Here is a 22,468-nt window from a genome sequence, read left to right as displayed (position 1 = left end):
TCCCATTCATGCAAAGCACGAAAGTGTAAAACTTGGGAACATACTTGAGAGCAAAGATCACATTCAATCTCATTCAAGGCACGGATGTGAATGCAACGGGATGAAATTACTGAAATGATGCCTGCCCTCGAACTGTGATGATGGACTACCCGACTCGCCAATAATATTGGGTTCTGGTGTATTGAAATACAGGAGCTGCTGGATTTGTGTGTTTTCTTACCCCCTCACCATAGTTTGTCAAATGTTTAAACAACTGAACTTATATTCAAGGTTTGTTTCTCTTCATATGTTTTACTGGTTTACATTTGTCTCAGCAACCTCAGCAAAAATGATTCTTCTACTTTCAAAACAAAATGACAACAGGATGAATGCACACACTTGAAAATACAATACATGCAATGTTATGCATCATAGTGATGCAACCTCCTTTCAGTTTCATACTGCATGTCAATTGAAATCCTTACTGAAATGCACACCTTCTCAAGATTGCGCTTGACTGGCGTGTCAGGCACTCAATTACAGCTGTTTTATCAAGACAATGTGTTCGTTTTGTAATATATAGTTCCGGTCTGGTGTGGCACCCCAGCTAACGCACAACGTTGCCACAACGTTTCGTGTTAGCAGGGACTGTCTGCGGCGCGCTGGTGTGTCCCGGACTTTAGAGTAGAGAGACAGTTCAACTGCAAGTATGAGCGGCAGAAACGGATATTGCCTTCCCTTTAAGTAGAGCGTCAGGGACAGCCTCCCTGGCTTTCGGCCATACTAGCCTGAATACGCCCGATCTCGTCCGATCTCGGAAGCTAAGCAGGCTCGGGCCTGGTCAGTACTTGGATGGGAGACCGCCTGTGAATACCAGGTGCTGTAAGCTTTTGCATCTTTTACACACCAGAGGGCGACAAATCACGAGTTTTAACTTTGGATACTCGCAATTTCATCATTATTTCAGATTTGACTTCCCCAAATACACAGGCATACAATAGATCTTGTTCTCCAACGTAAACGGTCCCTAGTAACTAGGGTACATTCGTAAATAAATTGAGCATCATGGCTAGAAGTGACTAAATGTTGCCTAATCTTTCTCATCGAGAAATTACACAATTACAGCAACACAAAAAGGAACTCCACCGGACAAAGTTCAGTGCTCACAAGGAGCCTCATTCAACACACACGGTTCCATTCCCATTCATGCAAAGCACGAAAGTGTAAAACTTGGGAACATACTTGAGAGCAAAGATCACATTCAATCTCATTCAAGGCACGGATGTGAATGCAACGGGATGAAATTACTGAAATGATGCCTGCCCTCGAACTGTGATGATGGACTACCCGACTCGCCAATAATATTGGCTTCTGGTGTATTGAAATACAGGAGCTGCTGGATTTGTGTCATTTCTTACCCCCTCACCATAGTTTGTCAAATGTTTAAACAACTGAACTTATATTCAAGGTTTGTTTCTCTTCATATGTTTTACTGGTTTACATTTGTCTCAGCAACCTGTTGAATGATTCTTCTGCTTTCAAAACAAAATGACAACAGGATGAATGCACACACTTGAAAATACAATACATGCAATGTTATGCATCATAGTGATGCAACCTCCTTTCAGTTTCATACTGCATGTCAATTGAAATCCTTACTGAAATGCACACCTTCTCAAGATTGCGCTTGAATGGCGTGTCAGGCACTCAATTACAGCTGTTTTATCAAGACAATGTGTTCGTTTTGTAATACATAGGTCTGGTGTGGCACCCCAGCTAACGCACAACGTTGCCACAACGTTTCGTGTTAGCAGGGACTGTCTGCGGCGTGCTGGTGTGTCCCGGACTTTAGAGTAGAGAGACAGTTCAACTGTAAGTATGAGCGGCAGAAACGGATATTGCCTTCCCTTTAAGTAGAGCGTCAGGGACGGCCTCCCTGGCTTACGGCCATACTAGCCTGAATACGCCCGATCTCGTCCGATCTCGGAAACTAAGCAGGCTCGGGCCTGGTCAGTACTTGGATGGGAGACCGCCTGGGAATACCAGGTGCTGTAAGCTTTTGCATCTTTTACACACCAGAGGGCGACAAATCACGAGTTTTAACTTTGGATACACGCAATTTCATCATTATTTCAGATTTGACTTCCCCAAATACACAGGCATACAATAGATCTTGTTCTCCAATGTAAACGGTCCCTAGTAACTAGGGTACATTCGTAAATAAATTGAGCATCATGGCTAGAAGTGACTAAATGTTGCCTAATCTTTCTCATCGAGAAATGACACAATTACAGCAACACAAAAAGGAACTCCACCGGACAAAGTTCAGTGCTCACAAGGAGCCTCATTCAACACACACGGTTCCATTCCCATTCATGCAAAGCACGAAAGTGTAAAACTTGGGAACATACTTGAGAGCAAAGATCACATTCAATCTCATTCAAGGCACGGATGTGAATGCAACGGGATGAAATTACTGAAATGATGCCTGCCCTCGAACTGTGATGATGGACTACCCGACTCGCCAATAATATTGGGTTCTGGTGTATTGAAATACAGGAGCTGCTGGATTTGTGTGTTTTCTTACCCCCTCACCATAGTTTGTCAAATGTTTAAACAACTGAACTTATATTCAAGGTTTGTTTCTCTTCATATGTTTTACTGGTTTACATTTGTCTCAGCAACCTGTTGAATGATTCTTCTGCTTTCAAAACAAAATGACAACAGGATGAATGCACACACTTGTAAAAACAATACATGCAATGTTATGCATCATAGTGATGCAACCTCCTTTCAGTTTCATACTGCATGTCAATTGAAATCCTTACTGAAATGCACACCTTCTCAAGATTGCGCTTGACTGGCGTGTCAGGCACTCAATTACAGCTGTTTTATCAAGACAATGTGTTCGTTTTGTAATATATAGTTCCGGTCTGGTGTGGCACCCCAGCTAACGCACAACGTTGCCACAATGTTGCCACAACGTGGCGTGTTAGCAGGGACTGTCTGCGGCGCGCTGGTGTGTCCCGGGCTTTAGAGTAGAGAGACAGTTCAACTGTAAGTATGAACGGCAGAAACGGATATTGCCTTCCCTTTAAGTAGAGCGTCAGGGACAGCCTCCCTGGCTTACGGCCATACTAGCCTGAATACGCCCGATCTCGTCCGATCTCGGAAGCTAAGCAGGCTTGGGCCTGGTCAGTACTTGGATGGGAGACTGCCTGGAAATACCAGGTGCTGTAAGCTTTTGCATCTTTTACACACCAGAGGGCGACAAATCACGAGTTTTAACTTTGGATACACGCAATTTCATCATTATTTCAGATTTGACTTCCCCAAATACACAGGCATACAATAGATCTTGTTCTCCAACGTAAACGGTCCCTAGTAACTAGGGTACATTCGTAAATAAATTGAGCATCATGGCTAGAAGTGACTAAATGTTGCCTAATCTTTCTCATCGAGAAATGACACAATTACAGCAACACAAAAAGGAACTCCACCGGACAAAGTTCAGTGCTCACAAGGAGCTTCATTCAACACATACGGTTCCATTCCCATTCATGCAAAGCACGAAAGTGTAAAACTTGGGAACATACTTGAGAGCAAAGATCACATTCAATCTCATTCAAGGCACGGATGTGAATGCAACGGGATGAAATTACTGAAATTATGCCTGCCCTCGAACTGTGATGATGGACTACCCGACTCGCCAATAATATTGGGTTCTGGTGTATTGAAGTACAGGAGCTGCTGGATTTGTGTGTTTTCTTACCCCCTCACCATAGTTTGTCAAATGTTTAAACAACTGAACTTATATTCAAGGTTTGTTTCTCTTCATATGTTTTACTGGTTTACATTTGTCTCAGCAACCTCAGCAAAAATGATTCTTCTACTTTCAAAACAAAATGACAACAGGATGAATGCACACACTTGAAAATACAATACATGCAATGTTATGCATCATAGTGATGCAACCTCCTTTCAGTTTCATACTGCATGTCAATTGAAATCCTTACTGAAATGCACACCTTCTCAAGATTGCGCTTGACTGGCGTGTCAGGCACTCAATTACAGCTGTTTTATCAAGACAATGTGTTCGTTTTGTAATATATAGTTCCGGTCTGGTGTGGCACCCCAGCTAACGCACAACGTTGCCACAACGTTTCGTGTTAGCAGGGACTGTCTGCGGCGCGCTGGTGTGTCCCGGACTTTAGAGTAGAGAGACAGTTCAACTGCAAGTATGAGCGGCAGAAACGGATATTGCCTTCCCTTTAAGTAGAGCGTCAGGGACAGCCTCCCTGGCTTACGGCCATACTAGCCTGAATACGCCCGATCTCGTCCGATCTCGGAAGCTAAGCAGGCTCGGGCCTGGTCAGTACTTGGATGGGAGACCGCCTGGGAATACCAGGTGCTGTAAGCTTTTGCATCTTTTACACACCAGAGGGCGACAAATCACGAGTTTTAACTTTGGATACACGCAATTTCATCATTATTTCAGATTTGACTTCCCCAAATACACAGGCATACAATAGATCTTGTTCTCCAACGTAAACGGTCCCTAGTAACTAGGGTACATTCGTAAATAAATTGAGCATCATGGCTAGAAGTGACTAAATGTTGCCTAATCTTTCTCATCGAGAAATGACACAATTACAGCAACACAAAAAGGAACTCCACCGGACAAAGTTCAGTGCTCACAAGGAGCCTCATTCAACACACACGGTTCCATTCCCATTCATGCAAAGCACGAAAGTGTAAAACTTGGGAACATACTTGAGAGCAAAGATCACATTCAATCTCATTCAAGGCACGGATGTGAATGCAACGGGATGAAATTACTGAAATGATGCCTGCCCTCGAACTGTGATGATGGACTACCCGACTCGCCAATAATATTGGGTTCTGGTGTATTGAAATACAGGAGCTGCTGGATTTGTGTGTTTTCTTACCCCCTCACCATAGTTTGTCAAATGTTTAAACAACTGAACTTATATTCAAGGTTTGTTTCTCTTCATATGTTTTACTGGTTTACATTTGTCTCAGCAACCTGTTGAATGATTCTTCTGCTTTCAAAACAAAATGACAACAGGATGAATGCACACACTTGAAAATACAATACATGCAATGTTATGCATCATAGTGATGCAACCTCCTTTCAGTTTCATACTGCATGTCAATTGAAATCCTTACTGAAATGCACACCTTCTCAAGATTGCGCTTGACTGGCGTGTCAGGCACTCAATTACAGCTGTTTTATCAAGACAATGTGTTCGTTTTGTAATATATAGTTCCGGTCTGGTGTGGCACCCCAGCTAACGCACAACGTTGCCACAATGTTGCCACAACGTGGCGTGTTAGCAGGGACTATCTGCGGCGCGCTGCTGTGTCCCGGGCTTTAGAGTAGAGAGACAGTTCAACTGTAAGTATGAACGGCAGAAACGGATATTGCCTTCCCTTTAAGTAGAGCGTCAGGGACAGCCTTTCTGGCTTACGGCCATACTAGCCTGAATACGCCCGATCTCGTCCGATCTCGGAAGCTAAGCAGGCTCGGGCCTGGTCAGTACTTGGATGGGAGACCGCCTGGGAATACCAGGTGCTGTAAGCTTTTGCATCTTTTACACACCAGAGGGCGACAAATCACGAGTTTTAACTTTGGATACACGCAATTTCATCATTATTTCAGATTTGACTTCCCCAAATACACAGGCATACAATAGATCTTGTTCTCCAACGTAAACGGTCCCTAGTAACTAGGGTACATTCATAAATAAATTGAGCATCATGGCTAGAAGTGACTAAATGTTGCCTAATCTTTCTCATCGAGAAATGACACAATTACAGCAACACAAAAAGGAACTCCACCGGACAAAGTTCAGTGCTCACAAGGAGCCTCATTCAACACACACGGTTCCATTCCCATTCATGCAAAGCACGAAAGTGTAAAACTTGGGAACATACTTGAGAGCAAAGATCACATTCAATCTCATTCAAGGCACGGATGTGAATGCAACGGGATGAAATTACTGAAATGATGCCTGCCCTCGAACTGTGATGATGGACTACCCGACTCGCCAATAATATTGGGTTCTGGTGTATTGAAATACAGGAGCTGCTGGATTTGTGTGTTTTCTTACCCCCTCACCATAGTTTGTCAAATGTTTAAACAACTGAACTTATATTCAAGGTTTGTTTCTCTTCATATGTTTTACTGGTTTACATTTGTCTCAGCAACCTCAGCAAAAATGATTCTTCTACTTTCAAAACAAAATGACAACAGGATGAATGCACACACTTGAAAATACAATACATGCAATGTTATGCATCATAGTGATGCAACCTCCTTTCAGTTTCATACTGCATGTCAATTGAAATCCTTACTGAAATGCACACCTTCTCAAGATTGCGCTTGACTGGCGTGTCAGGCACTCAATTACAGCTGTTTTATCAAGACAATGTGTTCGTTTTGTAATATATAGTTCCGGTCTGGTGTGGCACCCCAGCTAACGCACAACGTTGCCACAACGTTTCGTGTTAGCAGGGACTGTCTGCGGCGCGCTGGTGTGTCCCGGACTTTAGAGTAGAGAGACAGTTCAACTGCAAGTATGAGCGGCAGAAACGGATATTGCCTTCCCTTTAAGTAGAGCGTCAGGGACAGCCTCCCTGGCTTACGGCCATACTAGCCTGAATACGCCCGATCTCGTCCGATCTCGGAAGCTAAGCAGGCTCGGGCCTGGTCAGTACTTGGATGGGAGACCACCTGGGAAAACCAGGTGCTGTAAGCTTTTGCATCTTTTACACACCAGAGGGCGACAAATCACGAGTTTTAACTTTGGATACACGCAATTTCATCATTATTTCAGATTTGACTTCCCCAAATACACAGGCATACAATAGATCTTGTTCTCCAACGTAAACGGTCCCTAGTAACTAGGGTACATTCGTAAATAAATTGAGCATCATGGCTAGAAGTGACTAAATGTTGCCTAATCTTTCTCATCGAGAAATGACACAATTACAGCAACACAAAAAGGAACTCCACCGGACAGAGTTCAGTGCTCACAAGGAGCCTCATTCAACACACACGGTTCCATTCCCATTCATGCAAAGCACGAAAGTGTAAAACTTGGGAACATACTTGAGAGCAAAGATCACATTCAATCTCATTCAAGGCACGGATGTGAATGCAACGGGATGAAATTACTGAAATGATGCCTGCCCTCGAACTGTGATGATGGACTACCCGACTCGCCAATAATATTGGGTTCTGGTGTATTGAAATACAGGAGCTGCTGGATTTGTGTGTTTTCTTACCCCCTCACCATAGTTTGTCAAATGTTTAAACAACTGAACTTATATTCAAGGTTTGTTTCTCTTCATATGTTTTACTGGTTTACATTTGTCTCAGCAACCTGTTGAATGATTCTTCTGCTTTCAAAACAAAATGACAACAGGATGAATGCACACACTTGAAAATACAATACATGCAATGTTATGCATCATAGTGATGCAACCTCCTTTCAGTTTCATACTGCATGTCAATTGAAATCCTTACTGAAATGCACACCTTCTCAAGATTGCGCTTGACTGGCGTGTCAGGCACTCAATTACAGCTGTTTTATCAAGAGAATGTGTTCGTTTTGTAATATATAGTTCCGGTCTGGTGTGGCACCCCAGCTAACGCACAACGTTGCCACAATGTTGCCACAACGTGGCGTGTTATCAGGGACTGTCTGCGGCGCGCTGGTGTGTCCCGGGCTTTAGAGTAGAGAGACAGTTCAACTGTAAGTATGAACGGCAGAAACGGATATTGCCTTCCCTTTAAGTAGAGCGTCAGGGACAGCCTCCCTGGCTTACGGCCATACTAGCCTGAATACGCCCGATCTCGTCCGATCTCGGAAGCTAAGCAGGCTCGGGCCTGGTCAGTACTTGGATGGGAGACCGCCTGGGAATACCAGGTGCTGTAAGCTTTTGCATCTTTTACACACCAGAGGGCGACAAATCACGAGTTTTAACTTTGGATACACGCAATTTCATCATTATTTCAGATTTGACTTCCCCAAATACACAGGCATACAATAGATCTTGTTCTCCAACGTAAACGGTCCCTAGTAACTAGGGTACATTCATAAATAAATTGAGCATCATGGCTAGAAGTGACTAAATGTTGCCTAATCTTTCTCATCGAGAAATGACACAATTACAGCAACACAAAAAGGAACTCCACCGGACAAAGTTCAGTGCTCACAAGGAGCCTCATTCAACACACACGGTTCCATTCCCATTCATGCAAAGCACGAAAGTGTAAAACTTGGGAACATACTTGAGAGCAAAGATCACATTCAATCTCATTCAAGGCACGGATGTGAATGCAACGGGATGAAATTACTGAAATGATGCCTGCCCTCGAACTGTGATGATGGACTACCCGACTCGCCAATAATATTGGGTTCTGGTGTATTGAAATACAGGAGCTGCTGGATTTGTGTGTTTTCTTACCCCCTCACCATAGTTTGTCAAATGTTTAAACAACTGAACTTATATTCAAGGTTTGTTTCTCTTCATATGTTTTACTGGTTTACATTTGTCTCAGCAACCTGTTGAATGATTCTTCTGCTTTCAAAACAAAATGACAACAGGATGAATGCACACACTTGAAAATACAATACATGCAATGTTATGCATCATAGTGATGCAACCTCCTTTCAGTTTCATACTGCATGTCAATTGAAATCCTTACTGAAATGCACACCTTCTCAAGATTGCGCTTGACTGGCGTGTCAGGCACTCAATTACAGCTGTTTTATCAAGAGAATGTGTTCGTTTTGTAATATATAGTTCCGGTCTGGTGTGGCACCCCAGCTAACGCACAACGTTGCCACAATGTTGCCACAACGTGGCGTGTTATCAGGGACTGTCTGCGGCGCGCTGGTGTGTCCCGGGCTTTAGAGTAGAGAGACAGTTCAACTGTAAGTATGAACGGCAGAAACGGATATTGCCTTCCCTTTAAGTAGAGCGTCAGGGACAGCCTCCCTGGCTTACGGCCATACTAGCCTGAATACGCCCGATCTCGTCCGATCTCGGAAGCTAAGCAGGCTCGGGCCTGGTCAGTACTTGGATGGGAGACCGCCTGGGAATACCAGGTGCTGTAAGCTTTTGCATCTTTTACACACCAGAGGGCGACAAATCACGAGTTTTAACTTTGGATACACGCAATTTCATCATTATTTCAGATTTGACTTCCCCAAATACACAGGCATACAATAGATCTTGTTCTCCAACGTAAACGGTCCCTAGTAACTAGGGTACATTCATAAATAAATTGAGCATCATGGCTAGAAGTGACTAAATGTTGCCTAATCTTTCTCATCGAGAAATGACACAATTACAGCAACACAAAAAGGAACTCCACCGGACAAAGTTCAGTGCTCACAAGGAGCCTCATTCAACACACACGGTTCCATTCCCATTCATGCAAAGCACGAAAGTGTAAAACTTGGGAACATACTTGAGAGCAAAGATCACATTCAATCTCATTCAAGGCACGGATGTGAATGCAACGGGATGAAATTACTGAAATGATGCCTGCCCTCGAACTGTGATGATGGACTACCCGACTCGCCAATAATATTGGGTTCTGGTGTATTGAAATACAGGAGCTGCTGGATTTGTGTGTTTTCTTACCCCCTCACCATAGTTTGTCAAATGTTTAAACAACTGAACTTATATTCAAGGTTTGTTTCTCTTCATATGTTTTACTGGTTTACATTTGTCTCAGCAACCTGTTGAATGATTCTTCTGCTTTCAAAACAAAATGACAACAGGATGAATGCACACACTTGAAAATACAATACATGCAATGTTATGCATCATAGTGATGCAACCTCCTTTCAGTTTCATACTGCATGTCAATTGAAATCCTTACTGAAATGCACACCTTCTCAAGATTGCGCTTGACTGGCGTGTCAGGCACTCAATTACAGCTGTTTTATCAAGACAATGTGTTCGTTTTGTAATATATAGTTCCGGTCTGGTGTGGCACCCCAGCTAACGCACAACGTTGCCACAACGTTTCGTGTTAGCAGGGACTGTCTGCGGCGCGCTGGTGTGTCCCGGACTTTAGAGTAGAGAGACAGTTCAACTGCAAGTATGAGCGGCAGAAACGGATATTGCCTTCTCTTTAAGTAGAGCGTCAGGGACAGCCTCCCTGGCTTAGGGCCATACTAGCCTGAATACGCCCGATCTCGTCCGATCTCGGAAGCTAAGCAGGCTCGGGCCTGGTCAGTACTTGGATGGGAGACCACCTGGGAAAACCAGGTGCTGTAAGCTTTTGCATCTTTTACACACCAGAGGGCGACAAATCACGAGTTTTAACTTTGGATACACACAATTTCATCATTATTTCAGATTTGACTTCCCCAAATACACAGGCATACAATAGATCTTGTTCTCCAACGTAAACGGTCCCTAGTAACTAGGGTACATTCGTAAATAAATTGAGCATCATGGCTAGAAGTGACTAAATGTTGCCTAATCTTTCTCATCGAGAAATGACACAATTACAGCAACACAAAAAGGAACTCCACCGGACAGAGTTCAGTGCTCACAAGGAGCCTCATTCAACACACACGGTTCCATTCCCATTCATGCAAAGCACGAAAGTGTAAAACTTGGGAACATACTTGAGAGCAAAGATCACATTCAATCTCATTCAAGGCACGGATGTGAATGCAACGGGATGAAATTACTGAAATGATGCCTGCCCTCGAACTGTGATGATGGACTACCCGACTCGCCAATAATATTGGGTTCTGGTGTATTGAAATACAGGAGCTGCTGGATTTGTGTGTTTTCTTACCCCCTCACCATAGTTTGTCAAATGTTTAAACAACTGAACTTATATTCAAGGTTTATTTCTCTTCATATGTTTTACTGGTTTACATTTGTCTCAGCAATCTGTTGAATGATTCTTCTGCTTTCAAAACAAAATGACAACAGGATGAATGCACACACTTGAAAATACAATACATGCAATGTTATGCATCATAGTGATGCAACCTCCTTTCAGTTTCATACTGCATGTCAATTGATATCCTTACTGAAATGCACACCTTCTCAAGATTGCGCTTGACTGGCGTGTCAGGCACTCAATTACAGCTGTTTTATCAAGACAATGTGTTCGTTTTGTAAAATATAGTTCCGGTCTGGTGTGGCACCCCAGCTAACGCACAACGTTGCCACAACGTGGCATATTAGCAGGGACTGTCTGCGGCGCGCTGGTGTGTCCCGGGCTTTAGAGTAGAGAGACAGTTCAACTGTAAGTATGAACGGCAGAAACGGATATTGCCATCCCTTTAAGTAGAGCGTCAGGGACAGCCTCCCTGGCTTACGGCCATACTAGCCTGAATACGCCCGATCTCGTCCGATCTCGGAAGCTAAGCAGGCTCGGGCCTGGTCAGTACTTGGATGGGAGACCGCCTGGGGAATACCAGGTGCTGTAAGCTTTTGCATCTTTTACACACCAGAGCGCGACAAATCACGAGTTTTAACTTTGGATACACGCAATTTCATCATTATTTCAGATTTGACTTCCCCAAATACACAGGCATACAATAGATCTTGTTCTCCAACGTAAACGGTCCCTAGTAACTAGGGTACATTCGTAAATAAATTGAGCATCATGGCTAGAAGTGACTAAATGTTGCCTAATCTTTCTCATCGAGAAATGACACAATTACAGCAACACAAAAAGGAACTCCACCGGACAAAGATCAGTGCTCACAAGGAGCCTCATTCAACACACACGGTTCCATTCCCATTCATGCAAAGCACGAAAGTGTAAAACTTGGGAACATACTTGAGAGCAAAGATCACATTCAATCTCATTCAAGGCACGGATGTGAATGCAACGGGATGAAATTACTGAAATGATGCCTGCCCTCGAACTGTGATGATGGACTACCCGACTCGCCAATAATATTGGGTTCTGGTGTATTGAAATACAGGAGCTGCTGGATTTGTGTGTTTTCTTACCCCCTCACCATAGTTTGTCAAATGTTTAAACAACTGAACTTATATTCAAGGTTTGTTTCTCTTCATATGTTTTACTGGTTTACATTTGTCTCAGCAACCTGTTGAATGATTCTTCTGCTTTCAAAACAAAATGACAACAGGATGAATGCACACACTTGAAAATACAATACATGCAATGTTATGCATCATAGTGATGCAACCTCCTTTCAGTTTCATACTGCACGTCAATTGAAATCCTTACTGAAATGCACACCTTCTCAAGATTGCGCTTGACTGGCGTGTCAGGCACTCAATTACAGCTGTTTTATCAAGACAAATGTGTTCGTTTTGTAAAATATAGTTCCGGTCTGGTGTGGCACCCCAGCTAACGCACAACGTTGCCACAACGTGGCATATTAGCAGGGACTGTCTGCGGCGCGCTGGTGTGTCCCGGGCTTTAGAGTAGAGAGACAGTTCAACTGTAAGTATGAACGGCAGAAACGGATATTGCCATCCCTTTAAATAGAGCGTCAGGGACAGGCTCCCTGGCTCACGGCCATACTAGCCTGAATACGCCCGATCTCGTCCGATCTCGGAAGCTAAGCAGGCTCGGGCCTGGTCAGTACTTGGATGGGAGACCGCCTGGGAATACCAGGTGCTGTAAGCTTTTGCATCTTTTACACACCAGAGGGCGACAAATCACGAGTTTTAACTTTGGATACACGCAATTTCATCATTATTTCAGATTTGACTTCCCCAAATACACAGGCATACAATAGATCTTGTTCTCCAACGTAAACGGTCCCTAGTAACTAGGGTACATTCGTAAATAAATTGAGCATCATGGCTAGAAGTTACTAAATGTTGCCTAATCTTTCTCATCGAGAAATGACACAATTACAGCAACACAAAAAGGAACTCCACCGGACAAAGTTCAGTGCTCACAAGGAGCCTCATTCAACACACACGGTTCCATTCCCATTCATGCAAAGCACGAAAGTGTAAAACTTGGGAACATACTTGAGAGCAAAGATCACATTCAATCTCATTCAAGGCACGGATGTGAATGCAACGGGATGAAATTACTGAAATGATGCCTGCCCTCGAACTGTGATGATGGACTACCCGACTCGCCAATAATATTGTGTTTTGGTGTATTGAAATACAGGAGCTGCTGGATTTGTGTGTTTTCTTACCCCCTCACCATAGTTTGTCAAATGTTTAAACAACTGAACTTATATTCAAGGTTTGTTTCTCTTCATATGTTTTACTGGTTTACATTTGTCTCAGCAACCTGTTGAATGATTCTTCTGCTTTCAAAACAAAATGACAACAGGATGAATGCACACACTTGAAAATACAATACATGCAATGTTATGCATCATAGTGATGCAACCTCCTTTCAGTTTCATACTGTATGTCAATTGAAATCCTTATTGAAATGCACACCTTCTCAAGATTGAGCTTGACTGGCGTGTCAGGCACTCAATTACAGCTGTATTATCAAGACAATGTGTTCGTTTTGTAATATATAGTTCCGGTCTGGTGTGGCACCCCAGCTAACGCACAACGTTGCCACAATGTTGCCACAACGTGGCGTGTTAGCAGGGACTGTCTGCGGCACGCTGGTGTGTCCCGGGCTTTAGAGTAGAGAGACAGTTCAACTGTAAGTATGAACGGCAGAAACGGATATTGCCTTCCCTTTAAGTAGAGCGTCAGGGACAGCCTCCCTGGCTTACGGCCATACTAGCCTGAATACGTCCGATCTCGGAAGCTAAGCAGGCTCGGGCCTGGTCAGTACTTGGATGGGAGACCGCCTGGGAATACCAGGTGCTGTAAGCTTTTGCATCTTTTACACACCAGAGCGCGACAAATCACGAGTTTTAACTTTGGATACACGCAATTTCATCATTATTTCAGATTTGACTTCCCCAAATACACAGGCATACAATAGATCTTGTTCTCCAACGTAAACGGTCCCTAGTAAATAGGGTACATTCGTAAATAAATTGAGCATCATGGCTAGAAGTGACTAAATGTTGCCTAATCTTTCTCATCGAGAAATGACACAATTACAGCAACACAAAAAGGAACTCCACCGGACAAAGATCAGTGCTCACAAGGAGCCTCATTCAACACACACGGTTCCATTCCCATTCATGCAAAGCACGAAAGTGTAAAACTTGGGAACATACTTGAGAGCAAAGATCACATTCAATCTCATTCAAGGCACGGATGTGAATGCAACGGGATGAAATTACTGAAATGATGCCTGCCCTCGAACTGTGATGATGGACTACCCGACTCGCCAATAATATTGGGTTCTGGTGTATTGAAATACAGGAGCTGCTGGATTTGTGTGTTTTCTTACCCCCTCACCATAGTTTGTCAAATGTTTAAACAACTGAACTTATATTCAAGGTTTGTTTCTCTTCATATGTTTTACTGGTTTACATTTGTCTCAGCAACCTGTTGAATGATTCTTCTGCTTTCAAAACAAAATGACAACAGGATGAATGCACACACTTGAAAATACAATACATGCAATGTTATGCATCATAGTGATGCAACCTCCTTTCAGTTTCATACTGCATGTCAATTGAAATCCTTACTGAAATGCACACCTTCTCAAGATTGCGCTTGACTGGCGTGTCAGGCACTCAATTACAGCTGTATTATCAAGACAATATGTTCGTTTTGTAATATATAGTTCCGGTCTGGTGTGGCACCCCAGCTAACGCACAACGTTGCCACAACGTTTCGTGTTAGCAGGGACTGTCTGCGGCGCGCTGGTGTGTCCCGGACTTTAGAGTAGAGAGAGAGTTCAACTGCAAGTATGAGCGGCAGAAACGGATATTGCCTTCCCTTTAAGTAGAGCGTCAGGGACAGCCTCCCTGGCTTACGGCCATACTAGCCTGAATACGCCCGATCTCGTCCGATCTCGGAAGCTAAGCAGGCTCGGGCCTGGTCAGTACTTGGATGGGAGACCGCCTGGGAATACCAGGTGCTGTAAGCTTTTGCATCTTTTACACACCAGAGGGCGACAAATCACGAGTTTTAACTTTGGATACACGCAATTTCATCATTATTTCAGATTTGACTTCCCCAAATACACAGGCATACAATAGATCTTGTTCTCCAACGTAAACGGTCCCTAGTAACTAGGGTACATTCGTAAATAAATTGAGCATCATGGCTAGAAGTGACTAAATGTTGCCTAATCTTTCTCATCGAGAAATGACACAATTACAGCAACACAAAAAGGAACTCCACCGGACAAAGTTCAGTGCTCACAAGGAGCCTCATTCAACACACACGGTTCCATTCCCATTCATGCAAAGCACGAAAGTGTAAAACTTGGGAACATACTTGAGAGCAAAGATCACATTCAATCTCATTCAAGGCACGGATGTGAATGCAACGGGATGAAATTACTGAAATGATGCCTGCCCTCGAACTGTGATGATGGACTACCCGACTCGCCAATAATATTGGGTTCTGGTGTATTGAAATACAGGAGCTGCTGGATTTGTGTGTTTTCTTACCCCCTCACCATAGTTTGTCAAATGTTTAAACAACTGAACTTATATTCAAGGTTTGTTTCTCTTCATATGTTTTACTGGTTTACATTTGTCTCAGCAACCTGTTGAATGATTCTTCTGCTTTCAAAACAAAATGACAACAGGATGAATGCACACACTTGAAAATACAATACATGCAATGTTATGCATCATAGTGATGCAACCTCCTTTCAGTTTCATACTGCATGTCAATTGAAATCCTTACTGAAATGCACACCTTCTCAAGATTGCGCTTGACTGGCGTGTCAGGCACTCAATTACAGCTGTTTTATCAAGACAATGTGTTCGTTTTGTAATATATAGTTCCGGTCTGGTGTGGCACCCCAGCTAACGCACAACGTTGCCACAATGTTGCCACAACGTGGCGTGTTAGCAGGGACTATCTGCGGCGCGCTGCTGTGTCCCGGGCTTTAGAGTAGAGAGACAGTTCAACTGTAAGTATGAACGGCAGAAACGGATATTGCCTTCCCTTTAAGTAGAGCGTCAGGGACAGCCTTTCTGGCTTACGGCCATACTAGCCTGAATACGCCCGATCTCGTCCGATCTCGGAAACTAAGCAGGCTCGGGCCTGGTCAGTACTTGGATGGGAGACCGCCTGGGAATACCAGGTGCTGTAAGCTTTTGCATCTTTTACACACCAGAGGGCGACAAATCACGAGTTTTAACTTTGGATACACGCAATTTCATCATTATTTCAGATTTGACTTCCCCAAATACACAGGCATACAATAGATCTTGTTCTCCAACGTAAACGGTCCCTAGTAACTAGGGTACATTCATAAATAAATTGAGCATCATGGCTAGAAGTGACTAAATGTTGCCTAATCTTTCTCATCGAGAAATGACACAATTACAGCAACACAAAAAGGAACTCCACCGGACAAAGTTCAGTGCTCACAAGGAGCCTCATTCAACACACACGGTTCCATTCCCATTCATGCAAAGCACGAAAGTGTAAAACTTGGGAACATACTTGAGAGCAAAGATCACATTCAATCTCATTCAAGGCACGGATGTGAATGCAACGGGATGAAATTACTGAAATGATGCCTGCCCTCGAACTGTGATGATGGACTACCCGACTCGCCAATAATATTGGGTTCTGGTGTATTGAAATACAGGAGCTGCTGGATTTGTGTGTTTTCTTACCCCCTCACCATAGTTTGTCAAATGTTTAAACAACTGAACTTATATTCAAGGTTTGTTTCTCTTCATATGTTTTACTGGTTTACATTTGTCTCAGCAACCTCAGCAAAAATGATTCTTCTACTTTCAAAACAAAATGACAACAGGATGAATGCACACACTTGAAAATACAATACATGCAATGTTATGCATCATAGTGATGCAACCTCCTTTCAGTTTCATACTGCATGTCAATTGAAATCCTTACTGAAATGCACACCTTCTCAAGATTGCGCTTGACTGGCGTGTCAGGCACTCAATTACAGCTGTTTTATCAAGACAATGTGTTCGTTTTGTAATATATAGTTCCGGTCTGGTGTGGCACCCCAGCTAACGCACAACGTTGCCACAACGTTTCGTGTTAGCAGGGACTGTCTGCGGCGCGCTGGTGTGTCCCGGACTTTAGAGTAGAGAGACAGTTCAACTGCAAGTATGAGCGGCAGAAACGGATATTGCCTTCCCTTTAAGTAGAGCGTCAGGGACAGCCTCCCTGGCTTACGGCCATACTAGCCTGAATACGCCCGATCTCGTCCGATCTCGGAAGCTAAGCAGGCTCGGGCCTGGTCAGTACTTGGATGGGAGACCGCCTGGGAATACCAGGTGCTGTAAGCTTTTGCATCTTTTACACACCAGAGGGCGACAAATCACGAGTTTTAACTTTGGATACACGCAATTTCATCATTATTTCAGATTTGACTTCCCCAAATACACAGGCATACAATAGATCTTGTTCTCCAACGTAAACGGTCCCTAGTAACTAGGGTACATTCGTAAATAAATTGAGCATCATGGCTAGAAGTGACTAAATGTTGCCTAATCTTTCTCATCAAGAAATTACACAATTACAGCAACACAAAAAGGAACTCCACCGGACAAAGTTCAGTGCTCACAAGGAGCCTCATTCAACACACACGGTTCCATTCCCATTCATGCAAAGCACGAAAGTGTAAAACTTGGGAACATACTTGAGAGCAAAGATCACATTCAATCTCATTCAAGGCACGGATGTGAATGCAACGGGATGAAATTACTGAAATGATGCCTGCCCTCGAACTGTGATGATGGACTACCCGACTCGCCAATAATATTGGGTTCTGGTGTATTGAAATACAGGAGCTGCTGGATTTGTGTGTTTTCTTACCCCCTCACCATAGTTTGTCAAATGTTTAAACAACTGAACTTATATTCAAGGTTTGTTTCTCTTCATATGTTTTACTGGTTTACATTTGTCTCAGCAACCTGTTGAATGATTCTTCTGCTTTCAAAACAAAATGACAACAGGATGAATGCACACACTTGAAAATACAATACATGCAATGTTATGCATCATAGTGATGCAACCTCCTTTCAGTTTCATACTGCATGTCAATTGAAATCCTTACTGAAATGCACACCTTCTCAAGATTGCGCTTGACTGGCGTGTCAGGCACTCAATTACAGCTGTTTTATCAAGACAATGTGTTCGTTTTGTAATATATAGTTCCGGTCTGGTGTGGCACCCCAGCTAACGCACAACGTTGCCACAACGTTTCGTGTTAGCAGGGACTGTCTGCGGCGCGCTGGTGTGTCCCGGACTTTAGAGTAGAGAGACAGTTCAACTGCAAGTATGAGCGGCAGAAACGGATATTGCCTTCCCTTTAAGTAGAGCGTCAGGGACAGCCTCCCTGGCTTACGGCCATACTAGCCTGAATACGCCCGATCTCGTCCGATCTCGGAAGCTAAGCAGGCTCGGGCCTGGTCAGTACTTGGATGGGAGACCACCTGGGAAAACCAGGTGCTGTAAGCTTTTGCATCTTTTACACACCAGAGGGCGACAAATCACGAGTTTTAACTTTGGATACACGCAATTTCATCATTATTTCAGATTTGACTTCCCCAAATACACAGGCATACAATAGATCTTGTTCTCCAACGTAAACGGTCCCTAGTAACTAGGGTACATTCGTAAATAAATTGAGCATCATGGCTAGAAGTGACTAAATGTTGCCTAATCTTTCTCATCGAGAAATGACACAATTACAGCAACACAAAAAGGAACTCCACCGGACAGAGTTCAGTGCTCACAAGGAGCCTCATTCAACACACACGGTTCCATTCCCATTCATGCAAAGCACGAAAGTGTAAAACTTGGGAACATACTTGAGAGCAAAGATCACATTCAATCTCATTCAAGGCACGGATGTGAATGCAACGGGATGAAATTACTGAAATGATGCCTGCCCTCGAACTGTGATGATGGACTACCCGACTCGCCAATAATATTGGGTTCTGGTGTATTGAAATACAGGAGCTGCTGGATTTGTGTGTTTTCTTACCCCCTCACCATAGTTTGTCAAATGTTTAAACAACTGAACTTATATTCAAGGTTTGTTTCTCTTCATATGTTTTACTGGTTTACATTTGTCTCAGCAACCTGTTGAATGATTCTTCTGCTTTCAAAACAAAATGACAACAGGATGAATGCACACACTTGAAAATACAATACATGCAATGTTATGCATCATAGTGATGCAACCTCCTTTCAGTTTCATACTGCATGTCAATTGAAATCCTTACTGAAATGCACACCTTCTCAAGATTGCGCTTGACTGGCGTGTCAGGCACTCAATTACAGCTGTTTTATCAAGAGAATGTGTTCGTTTTGTAATATATAGTTCCGGTCTGGTGTGGCACCCCAGCTAACGCACAACGTTGCCACAATGTTGCCACAACGTGGCGTGTTATCAGGGACTGTCTGCGGCGCGCTGGTGTGTCCCGGGCTTTAGAGTAGAGAGACAGTTCAACTGTAAGTATGAACGGCAGAAACGGATATTGCCTTCCCTTTAAGTAGAGCGTCAGGGACAGCCTCCCTGGCTTACGGCCATACTAGCCTGAATACGCCCGATCTCGTCCGATCTCGGAAGCTAAGCAGGCTCGGGCCTGGTCAGTACTTGGATGGGAGACCGCCTGGGAATACCAGGTGCTGTAAGCTTTTGCATCTTTTACACACCAGAGGGCGACAAATCACGAGTTTTAACTTTGGATACACGCAATTTCATCATTATTTCAGATTTGACTTCCCCAAATACACAGGCATACAATAGATCTTGTTCTCCAACGTAAACGGTCCCTAGTAACTAGGGTACATTCATAAATAAATTGAGCATCATGGCTAGAAGTGACTAAATGTTGCCTAATCTTTCTCATCGAGAAATGACACAATTACAGCAACACAAAAAGGAACTCCACCGGACAAAGTTCAGTGCTCACAAGGAGCCTCATTCAACACACACGGTTCCATTCCCATTCATGCAAAGCACGAAAGTGTAAAACTTGGGAACATACTTGAGAGCAAAGATCACATTCAATCTCATTCAAGGCACGGATGTGAATGCAACGGGATGAAATTACTGAAATGATGCCTGCCCTCGAACTGTGATGATGGACTACCCGACTCGCCAATAATATTGGGTTCTGGTGTATTGAAATACAGGAGCTGCTGGATTTGTGTGTTTTCTTACCCCCTCACCATAGTTTGTCAAATGTTTAAACAACTGAACTTATATTCAAGGTTTGTTTCTCTTCATATGTTTTACTGGTTTACATTTGTCTCAGCAACCTGTTGAATGATTCTTCTGCTTTCAAAACAAAATGACAACAGGATGAATGCACACACTTGAAAATACAATACATGCAATGTTATGCATCATAGTGATGCAACCTCCTTTCAGTTTCATACTGCATGTCAATTGAAATCCTTACTGAAATGCACACCTTCTCAAGATTGCGCTTGACTGGCGTGTCAGGCACTCAATTACAGCTGTTTTATCAAGAGAATGTGTTCGTTTTGTAATATATAGTTCCGGTCTGGTGTGGCACCCCAGCTAACGCACAACGTTGCCACAATGTTGCCACAACGTGGCGTGTTATCAGGGACTGTCTGCGGCGCGCTGGTGTGTCCCGGGCTTTAGAGTAGAGAGACAGTTCAACTGTAAGTATGAACGGCAGAAACGGATATTGCCTTCCCTTTAAGTAGAGCGTCAGGGACAGCCTCCCTGGCTTACGGCCATACTAGCCTGAATACGCCCGATCTCGTCCGATCTCGGAAGCTAAGCAGGCTCGGGCCTGGTCAGTACTTGGATGGGAGACCGCCTGGGAATACCAGGTGCTGTAAGCTTTTGCATCTTTTACACACCAGAGGGCGACAAATCACGAGTTTTAACTTTGGATACACGCAATTTCATCATTATTTCAGATTTGACTTCCCCAAATACACAGGCATACAATAGATCTTGTTCTCCAACGTAAACGGTCCCTAGTAACTAGGGTACATTCATAAATAAATTGAGCATCATGGCTAGAAGTGACTAAATGTTGCATAATCTTTCTCATCGAGAAATGACACAATTACAGCAACACAAAAAGGAACTCCACCGGACAATGTTCAGTGCTCACAAGGAGCCTCATTCAACACACACGGTTCCATTCCCATTCATGCAAAGCACGAAAGTGTAAAACTTGGGAACATACTTGAGAGCAAAGATCACATTCAATCTCATTCAAGGCACGGATGTGAATGCAACGGGATGAAATTACTGAAATGATGCCTGCCCTCGAACTGTGATGATGGACTACCCGACTCGCCAATAATATTGGGTTCTGGTGTATTGAAATACAGGAGCTGCTGGATTTGTGTGTTTTCTTACCCCCTCACCATAGTTTGTCAAATGTTTAAACAACTGAACTTATATTCAAGGTTTGTTTCTCTTCATATGTTTTACTGGTTTACATTTGTCTCAGCAACCTCAGCAAAAATGATTCTTCTACTTTCAAAACAAAATGACAACAGGATGAATGCACACACTTGAAAATACAATACATGCAATGTTATGCATCATAGTGATGCAACCTCCTTTCAGTTTCATACTGCATGTCAATTGAAATCCTTACTGAAATGCACACCTTCTCAAGATTGCGCTTGACTGGCGTGTCAGGCACTCAATTACAGCTGTTTTATCAAGACAATGTGTTCGTTTTGTAATATATAGTTCCGGTCTGGTGTGGCACCCCAGCTAACGCACAACGTTGCCACAACGTTTCGTGTTAGCAGGGACTGTCTGCGGCGCGCTGGTGTGTCCCGGACTTTAGAGTAGAGAGACAGTTCAACTGCAAGTATGAGCGGCAGAAACGGATATTGCCTTCCCTTTAAGTAGAGCGTCAGGGACAGCCTCCCTGGCTTACGGCCATACTAGCCTGAATACGCCCGATCTCGTCCGATCTCGGAAGCTAAGCAGGCTCGGGCCTGGTCAGTACTTGGATGGGAGACCGCCTGGGAATACCAGGTGCTGTAAGCTTTTGCATCTTTTACACACCAGAGGGCGACAAATCACGAGTTTTAACTTTGGATACTCGCAATTTCATCATTATTTCAGATTTGACTTCCCCAAATACACAGGCATACAATAGATCTTGTTCTCCAACGTAAACGGTCCCTAGTAACTAGGGTACATTCGTAAATAAATTGAGCATCATGGCTAGAAGTGACTAAATGTTGCCTAATCTTTCTCATCGAGAAATTACACAATTACAGCAACACAAAAAGGAACTCCACCGGACAAAGTTCAGTGCTCACAAGGAGCCTCATTCAACACACACGGTTCCATTCCCATTCATGCAAAGCACGAAAGTGTAAAACTTGGGAACATACTTGAGAGCAAAGATCACATTCAATCTCA

General features: G+C 43.5%; 18 non-coding genes and 1 pseudogene across 18 annotated transcripts; all 19 read left to right on the top strand.

Moving 5' to 3' along the window:
- The first annotated feature begins 749 nt into the window (after positions 1-749).
- Positions 750-868, top strand: LOC136743216 (5S ribosomal RNA). The gene has a single exon (XR_010815323.1). It is a non-coding gene; the product is annotated as a 5S ribosomal RNA (ribosomal RNA).
- A 1,050-nt stretch (positions 869-1,918) lies between these two features.
- On the top strand, positions 1,919-2,037 carry LOC136743190 (5S ribosomal RNA). The gene has a single exon (XR_010815299.1). It is a non-coding gene; the product is annotated as a 5S ribosomal RNA (ribosomal RNA).
- A 1,066-nt stretch (positions 2,038-3,103) lies between these two features.
- Positions 3,104-3,222, top strand: LOC136743235 (5S ribosomal RNA). Its single transcript, XR_010815341.1, has one exon. It is a non-coding gene; the product is annotated as a 5S ribosomal RNA (ribosomal RNA).
- Positions 3,223-4,280: 1,058 nt separating this feature from the next.
- LOC136743010 (5S ribosomal RNA) lies at positions 4,281-4,399 on the top strand. Its single transcript, XR_010815129.1, has one exon. It is a non-coding gene; the product is annotated as a 5S ribosomal RNA (ribosomal RNA).
- A 1,066-nt stretch (positions 4,400-5,465) lies between these two features.
- On the top strand, positions 5,466-5,584 carry LOC136743009 (5S ribosomal RNA). The gene has a single exon (XR_010815128.1). It is a non-coding gene; the product is annotated as a 5S ribosomal RNA (ribosomal RNA).
- A 1,058-nt stretch (positions 5,585-6,642) lies between these two features.
- LOC136743062 (5S ribosomal RNA) lies at positions 6,643-6,761 on the top strand. The gene has a single exon (XR_010815178.1). It is a non-coding gene; the product is annotated as a 5S ribosomal RNA (ribosomal RNA).
- Positions 6,762-7,827: 1,066 nt separating this feature from the next.
- On the top strand, positions 7,828-7,946 carry LOC136743008 (5S ribosomal RNA). Its single transcript, XR_010815127.1, has one exon. It is a non-coding gene; the product is annotated as a 5S ribosomal RNA (ribosomal RNA).
- Positions 7,947-9,012: 1,066 nt separating this feature from the next.
- On the top strand, positions 9,013-9,131 carry LOC136743007 (5S ribosomal RNA). The gene has a single exon (XR_010815126.1). It is a non-coding gene; the product is annotated as a 5S ribosomal RNA (ribosomal RNA).
- Positions 9,132-10,186: 1,055 nt separating this feature from the next.
- Positions 10,187-10,305, top strand: LOC136743168 (5S ribosomal RNA). The gene has a single exon (XR_010815278.1). It is a non-coding gene; the product is annotated as a 5S ribosomal RNA (ribosomal RNA).
- A 1,055-nt stretch (positions 10,306-11,360) lies between these two features.
- On the top strand, positions 11,361-11,480 carry LOC136743242 (5S ribosomal RNA). Its single transcript, XR_010815348.1, has one exon. It is a non-coding gene; the product is annotated as a 5S ribosomal RNA (ribosomal RNA).
- A 1,056-nt stretch (positions 11,481-12,536) lies between these two features.
- LOC136743172 (5S ribosomal RNA) lies at positions 12,537-12,655 on the top strand. Its single transcript, XR_010815282.1, has one exon. It is a non-coding gene; the product is annotated as a 5S ribosomal RNA (ribosomal RNA).
- A 1,066-nt stretch (positions 12,656-13,721) lies between these two features.
- Positions 13,722-13,830, top strand: LOC136743352 (uncharacterized; annotated as a pseudogene).
- A 1,055-nt stretch (positions 13,831-14,885) lies between these two features.
- On the top strand, positions 14,886-15,004 carry LOC136743006 (5S ribosomal RNA). Its single transcript, XR_010815125.1, has one exon. It is a non-coding gene; the product is annotated as a 5S ribosomal RNA (ribosomal RNA).
- Positions 15,005-16,070: 1,066 nt separating this feature from the next.
- On the top strand, positions 16,071-16,189 carry LOC136743189 (5S ribosomal RNA). Its single transcript, XR_010815298.1, has one exon. It is a non-coding gene; the product is annotated as a 5S ribosomal RNA (ribosomal RNA).
- A 1,058-nt stretch (positions 16,190-17,247) lies between these two features.
- LOC136743005 (5S ribosomal RNA) lies at positions 17,248-17,366 on the top strand. The gene has a single exon (XR_010815124.1). It is a non-coding gene; the product is annotated as a 5S ribosomal RNA (ribosomal RNA).
- A 1,055-nt stretch (positions 17,367-18,421) lies between these two features.
- LOC136743061 (5S ribosomal RNA) lies at positions 18,422-18,540 on the top strand. The gene has a single exon (XR_010815177.1). It is a non-coding gene; the product is annotated as a 5S ribosomal RNA (ribosomal RNA).
- Positions 18,541-19,606: 1,066 nt separating this feature from the next.
- Positions 19,607-19,725, top strand: LOC136743004 (5S ribosomal RNA). The gene has a single exon (XR_010815123.1). It is a non-coding gene; the product is annotated as a 5S ribosomal RNA (ribosomal RNA).
- A 1,066-nt stretch (positions 19,726-20,791) lies between these two features.
- On the top strand, positions 20,792-20,910 carry LOC136743003 (5S ribosomal RNA). The gene has a single exon (XR_010815122.1). It is a non-coding gene; the product is annotated as a 5S ribosomal RNA (ribosomal RNA).
- A 1,058-nt stretch (positions 20,911-21,968) lies between these two features.
- Positions 21,969-22,087, top strand: LOC136743002 (5S ribosomal RNA). The gene has a single exon (XR_010815121.1). It is a non-coding gene; the product is annotated as a 5S ribosomal RNA (ribosomal RNA).
- Positions 22,088-22,468: the final 381 nt, after the last annotated feature.

This window comes from Amia ocellicauda, unplaced genomic scaffold (genome assembly GCF_036373705.1).
Source record: "Amia ocellicauda isolate fAmiCal2 unplaced genomic scaffold, fAmiCal2.hap1 HAP1_SCAFFOLD_77, whole genome shotgun sequence".
In the NCBI taxonomy this organism is placed as follows: Eukaryota; Metazoa; Chordata; class Actinopteri; order Amiiformes; family Amiidae; genus Amia; species Amia ocellicauda.
The sequence above is the reverse complement of the archived record's forward strand: the minus strand, read 5'-3'. Positions and strand labels throughout refer to the sequence as shown.